A 6,661-nucleotide genomic window follows, 5' to 3' on the forward strand; every position below is an offset into this window, starting at 1 on the left:
AGTAAAATCAACATAAATAGTTGTCAACTTACAATTTAAATGCAGAAATAAATTAAACAGAAGTAATATGTCTCCATTCATCATCTTGACATGTGTTCACATGCCTTTGCTTTGGTCATACTGAAACTAGGAAGAATTTTCATATTTATGAGCTTTTCTGAAGTAGGTTTTTGGAAATTTTAAGATACAGAATAGTAGGTGGATGCAATAAAGGGGAAATTTCTTTCTTCTTCATGAAAGCACTATTATCATCACAGTTATAACAATTCATGAAAATGTCAACTGTAATTCAGCTCTCTTTAACTCCATCAATTTACTCTTCAATAGTAGACAATGATGGGCTCTCTTTAGAAGGAATGAACCAGAGAATGCATGTGTTATGCATAAAATGTGTTATGTATATTATGTATTCACTCTAATATAGAGTGGATCAGTACTATTGTTGATTGGCAAAGGCATAGCCTTGTTTAAAAAGTTTTTCTTTGAGAGACTATTTATTATAGCTTTATTTTTTTTTTTTTTTAATTTTATTTTATTTTTAAACTTTACATAACTGTATTAGATTTGCCAAATATCAAAATGAATCCGCCACAGGTTTACATGTGTTCCCCATCCTGAACCCTCCTCCCTCCTCCCTCCCCATTCCATTTTATCTATATTTGAAAAGTAAATGTATTTAAGGTTTGTTTAATCCTTCATAAAAATACTCTTAAATACATTGCATATTTCACTGAGTCCTCAAGATAGTCACCTAAGGTAGAACTGTCAGGTGAGTGTATTCTCCTTGGTTCTGTCTCATCTCAACAGAGATTTGAAGTAACAGACATTAGAGCCCTCGGCATGTCGTAGCCCTTGGACAGATTGTGTAACAGTTCTTGGGTCTTGGACAAACCATGTTATAGCTCTCAGGTCTCGAACAGACCTTGTTATACCTCTTAGATCAGTGTTACAGCTCCATGTTACAGCTCAATTTTATTTAGAAAATAATAGGAAAATACACTCTTGAGGCATGAGGGCATGCCTACCCAAAGATGCGAAGAGGAGAGAGAGAGAGAGAACGAGCGTCCACAAGCGGGGGAAAGAGACAGACTCCCGGCCCTTTGACTCCTCTTTTTATATGTTTTTTCCTCCCTCTGGGTCTGCACTATGTAAATTGGACTAGCCAGGAGTGCTGTTCGTTCTACCCCAGGTCCTCACTCCGATCCTTGGACCTTCCTTTGTTCTGTTTTCACGGCCTTTTCCCTTGCTTGTCTTTAGCCACTGCCATTCTGGACTCCATTTCCCTATTCTAACTATCTAACATTCCCCCCTCAAGAGATGGGAGGCCCAATTCTTTGGGAATAGGGGCATCGAGGTCTTTCTGGCTACTTCCTGCTGAACTGGGATGGCCAGGGGTATTAGGCCTCCCCCTCTTGCTAGTCTCAGGCCTCAGAGTCCCTATAGCAATGTCCATCTAAGGGTGAACGATATTTTCCATGGTCGGCTGTAGTTTTATATATGTTTGTTGAACTGGAACTGCATGTTGTAGCTTGTTGACCTGGGCAGAGACAAAACATGTTTGACAATTGATAATACATGGAGCAGTCATAAGCAGTATCAATATGGCATAACAAGGACTAGTAGGGGCATTGTTCCTGCTGCTGCTAAGTCGCTTCAGTCGTGTCCAACTCTGTGTAACCCCATAGATGGCAGCCCACCAGGCTTCCTCATCCCTGGGATTCTCCAGGCAAGAACACTGGAGTGGGTTGCCATTTCCTTCTCCAATGCATGAAAGTGAAAAGTGAAAGTGAAGTCGCTCAGTTGTGTCCAACTCTCAGCGACCCCATGGACTACAGCCTACCAGGCTCCTCTGTCCATGGATTTTCCAGGCAAGAGTACTAGAGTGGGGTGACATTATCCTCTAAATTCCCATCATCAGGATGGCTCAAGTCCCTCTTTGTTCAGGGATCAGAATATCTGTCTCCTGTCTGTTTTGGAGTACAACACCTGCCAAGCTGTGTTGGCTCTTTAGAGCTTTCCTGAGAAATATAAACCCCAGAAACTAGATTTTGGGGGTGTTCACTAGAATGGCACTCACTTGTAGTTATGAATATGTATCTGAGATCTCCCAGGAGCTCACAGGTGTATTGAATGTCCTCTTCAATTTTCTTCCATGGCTTGACTCATGAGTAGTGAATCCAGGAGTCATGTCCTGGTACCTTGACTGCTGTGGGGGTAGAAAGTATTACAGGGTAGGGACCCTTCTATGTGGGCTGGAGTTGAGCCTTTGGGGACCCATCTTTCCAGACTTTAATTAGGACTTGAGTCCCTGGAGCATATAGTGGTGATTCCTTGGATCTTTTGGGTCCTGGTTCACACCCCCCACAAGCGTATATCCTGTTGGAATTGCCCAATGGCCATGGTATAAGACTGGAAAGTCTGAGCCTCTGGATCTAGGAAGAGGTCGTTGACATAAACAAAAGGTCTCCCATATAGCATCTCATACGCACAGAAGAATTGATGCTTTTGAACTGTGGTGTTGGAAAAGACTTTTGAGCGTCCCTTGGACTGCAAGGAGATCCAACCAGTCCATCCTAAAGATCAGTCCTGGGTGTTCATTGGAAGGACTGATGTTGAAGCTGAAACTCCAATACTTGGGCCACCTGATGCAAAGAGATGACTCATTGGAAAAGACCCTGATGCTGGGAAAGATTGAGGGCAGGAGGAGAAGGGGCGACAGAGGATGAGATGATTGGATTGCATCAACAACTCAATGGACATGAGTTTGGGTGTATTCCGGGAGTTGGTGATGGACAAGGAGGCCTGGCATGCCGTGGTTCATGGGGTCGCAAAGAGTTGAACATGACTGAGTGACTGAACTGAACTGACTGAAGACCAACCTGTTTCTTAGGGGCAATACAGGTGCAAGGGAGAGCTATTGGCAAAGCCTCCTTCCATCCCAGGGAGGTCTCCTGGGTAATCTTTCTTATCACTGATTTTAATTTGTTGGCTCTTTCTACTTTTCCTGAAGACTGAGGCCTCCAGGCACAATGGAGATGTTAAGTAATGCCCCATGCTTTAGAGACCCCTTGGGTGACCTTAGGAGTAAATGATGTCCCATTGTCACTTTGTAATGACCTGGGCAGACCAAATCGTGGAATGATTTCATGGAGCAGTTCTTTTACCACTTCCTCAGCTTTCTCAGTCCAGGTGAGAAAACCTTCAGTCTATCCTGTGAATGTATCTATCATGACTAATAGGTATTTATACCCTTGAGAAACTGGCATCTGGGTGAAGTCCATCTGCCAGTCCTCTCCTGGGTAGACACCACATCGTTTGATGGGCTGGGCCAGCTGGGGTCTTCGAGCTCCTTGGGGGTTGTTTAATTGGCAAGTGGGACAAGAGGAGATCACTTGCCTTATAGTCGTTTGGAGGCCTGTTTCTCTGAAGGACCTTTCTAGTAATCTCTGTAGGGCCTTTTCCCCTAAATGAGTGGTAGCATGTAAGAAGTTAACCAATTTCCATTGGAGGTTCCCAGGCAGAAAAAGGAGTCCCTCCTTTTGGAACCACCCTATATGATCTTCTTGAAAACCCTCACCCTTAGCTTTAAGAGTCTCACCTTCAGTATATGAAGGAGCTTCTAGCAAATGCAAAGAGATTAGTCTGTGGAACTAAGGTGGCAACCCCTATTAGGTCATTGTTCTGTAATGCTGCTCTCTTAGCTGCCTGATCAGCTGCTTGGTTCCCTCGTGCCACATCCATGCTCCCTTTTTGGTGTCCTTTACAGTGGGATACTGAAACCTCAGTGGGCACATGGACTGCCTCCAAGAGCTTAAGAATTTGATCACCATATTTGATTGGGGACCCTTGGGTGGTCAAGTAGCCCCTTTCTTTCCAAATAGCAGCATGTGCATGTAGCACCAGAAAGGCATACTTGGAGTCAGTGTAAATGGCTACTCTTTTTCTTTTTCCAGCTCTAAAGCTCAAGTCAGGGCTGTGTGCTCAGCTAATTGGGCTGAAGTACCTGGTGGCAGAGGCTTAGCTTCTGTGATCTCAAAATCAGAGACTACTGCATATCCGGCTCTTCTTTTTCCATCCAAGATAAAACTGCTTCCATTAGTGTACCAGATTATCCCAGGATTGGTCAGAGGATCTTTTGACAACCCCTCTCAGGATTTTGTCCAGTGGTCCAAGGTTTCTAGACAACAGTGAAAGGGGAGAAAGCCCTAGTAGGTAGGCAGTAAGGAGGGTGGCTGTGTTACGAACCTCACAAGGGGATGTAGTGAGGCCTGGATTTTCCATCAACACTACTTGATATCTGAGGATTCTTTGATCAGACATCCGTAAATGGCCTCTCCCATTTAGTTGTCTCACTTGGTGGCTGGTAAAAATAGTTTGCCCCCAGAGGAGAGTTTTAAAGCATCTTCTATCAAGATTGCAATAGCTACAAGATTTCAAAGGCAGGGAGGCCAGCCTCGGGCAGCTGGGTTGAGCCTCTTGGATAAGTGAGCTACAGGCTGGGGCTCAGATTCCAACCTTTGAGTTAACAATCCCAAGGTTATTCCCTCTTTTTCGTGGACATAAAATTCGATTTTTTTTTCTGGGTCTGGCAACCTCAAGGCAGGTGCCTGAGTTAAGGCTTGTTTTTGTGTAGCCTCTGCCTTCTTTGGAGGAGTTCCCCACATCAGTGGGATTGAATCATCCCGTCCCTTTAAGCTTTCATATAAGGGCTGGGCAATTAGACCATAGTTAGGTATTCAGATTCTACAATACCCAGTTAGCGCCAGGAAAGCTCGCAATTGTTTTTGAGTCGTAGGGGAGGGCAACTGGAAGATTCCTTGTACCCCATCAGAGGACAGCCTCTTGGACCGGTGTGTAATCTGAACTCCCAGGTCAGTGACCTTTGTCTCAACCATCTGTGCCTTAGAAAGAGAGACTTTATATCCATTTTCTGCCAAAAAGTTTAGAACCTGAATTGCATGTTGTTGGGCATTTTTCTCATCTGGAGAGCAGATTAGTAGGTCATCTACATATTGTAATATTTTCCCATTAGGTCCCAGGTCCAGATATAGGAGATCCCGGCTAAGGGCCTGTCTAAACAGGTGGGGGCTATCTCTGAACCCCTGAGGTAATACTGTCCAAGTCATCTGTCAGTGTTTTTCTCCTGGGGCCTCCCACCCAAAGGCAAAAAGAGATTGGGATTCTTTAGCCAGTGGTATGCAAAAAAATGCATCTTTGAGATCCAAGACTGTAAACCACTTGGTGGGATTTCTCCCAAGATTACATAGCGATTGGGTACTATGGGATGGAGGGGGACTACAGTTTCATTTATGGTCCAGAGATCTTAAACCATTTGCCAGGTTCCGTCCTTTTTCTCTACTGAGAGGATTGGCAAATTGGTGGGGACCAATAGCCCACAAGCAAGGAATTTATCTACTAAAGGCTGTAGTCCCTCCTGAGCCTCTCTTTTGAGAGGATATTGTTTCTGGTTAGGAAACCAAGTGGGATCTCGGAGGACAATGATGACCGATTCAGCTTGGTGGGCTCATCCAGGAGTCCCCTGGTCCCACATCTAGGGGTTAATTTTGTCCTCCATTGTTTTTGGTCCCTCTCTATTGGAGAGTGTGTAATGGGTTCTTCAGTAGTAACCAGAAGCTGTAGGGCTCTAGGGGCTGAAAAGCTTCCTATCTCAAGAGTGGTCCCCAGTTTAATGAGTATATCTCTTCCCAATAAGGGAGTAGGATACTCAGGGACCACCAGAAACTGGTGGGAAAATATTTGTCCATCCCAGCAACAAAGAAGTGCTCGGGTGAATCTTTTAGTAGTTGTTTTTAGTAGTCTTTTAGTAGCACCCAAAATGGTACAGGTTTGGGAGGAGAAGGCTTCGGAGTGGGAGATCAAGACAGAGTAGATAGCCCCCGTGTCAACCAAGAAATTCTTGGACCTACCTGCCACATCCAGTTGCACCCTTGGCTCCAGCCCTGTGATGGTTATCTGTGACAGGCAGGCTGGCTTGAGCGGGCCGCTTCAGTCCTGTTGAACCATCGTGAGGGCAGGCTTGGCGCTTGACCTTGAGACTCTTGGGTCCTGAGGGCAGAGTGCCCAGTGTCCCAGTTGATGGCATTTGTAGCAAGCCATTTTAGGAGACTTGTCACAGTTTGGACACTCATTGGCCCAATGTCCCGCCTGTCTACAGATTAGGCATTTGCCTCTTGCCTTGTCCTTTAAGGACTCAGGGCTTGCCATAGGGCTTCCCTGGAGGGCAGCCAGCATCTGGGCCTTGTCTCTTTCCTTATCTCCCTCTTCTGGGCCTTGGCCTGTTCTCTGTTTTTAAATGTATTGGTGGCTGTCTGGACCATCTCATCTAAAGAGGCAGCAGGGTCCTGCTGTTGTAGTTGCTGTAACTTAATTCTGATATCTGATGCACATTGGGACAGGAATTTGTCCTTTAAAATCACCTGTTCCTCATAAGAGTCTAAGTCCAGATTTGTAAACTTTTGGAGGGCCTCTTTTAGCCTTTCCAGAAAGGCAATGGGGTTCTCGTTGGGCTCCTGAGTTATTGCTGAGGCCCAGGCATAGCTGATTACTTTTTGCTGGACTGCTTTCAGTCCTGCCTTCACACAGATTAGAAAATTATCCCTTTCCCAGATGTTTTCAGGGTCATTATAATTCCAATTAGGAT

At 45.0% G+C, this 6,661-nt stretch overlaps 1 long non-coding RNA gene across 2 annotated transcripts; it reads right to left on the reverse strand.

Annotated features, from left to right (window-relative positions):
* Positions 1 to 1,005: 1,005 nt before the first annotated feature.
* LOC129622461 (uncharacterized) lies at positions 1,006 to 6,049 on the reverse strand. 2 transcript variants are annotated; one of them, XR_008699990.1, is made up of 3 exons: positions 5,928 to 6,049; positions 4,004 to 4,177; positions 1,006 to 1,537 (listed from the first exon to the last, which is right to left on the reverse strand). It is a non-coding gene; the product is annotated as an uncharacterized LOC129622461 (long non-coding RNA). The 2 variants fall into 2 exon arrangements; XR_008699991.1 differs by lacking the exon at positions 1,006 to 1,537 and adding an exon at positions 2,095 to 2,206.
* Positions 6,050 to 6,661: the final 612 nt, after the last annotated feature.

The sequence above is a fragment of the Bubalus kerabau genome, chromosome 11 (genome assembly GCF_029407905.1).
Source record: "Bubalus kerabau isolate K-KA32 ecotype Philippines breed swamp buffalo chromosome 11, PCC_UOA_SB_1v2, whole genome shotgun sequence".
Classification (NCBI taxonomy): Eukaryota; Metazoa; Chordata; class Mammalia; order Artiodactyla; family Bovidae; genus Bubalus; species Bubalus kerabau.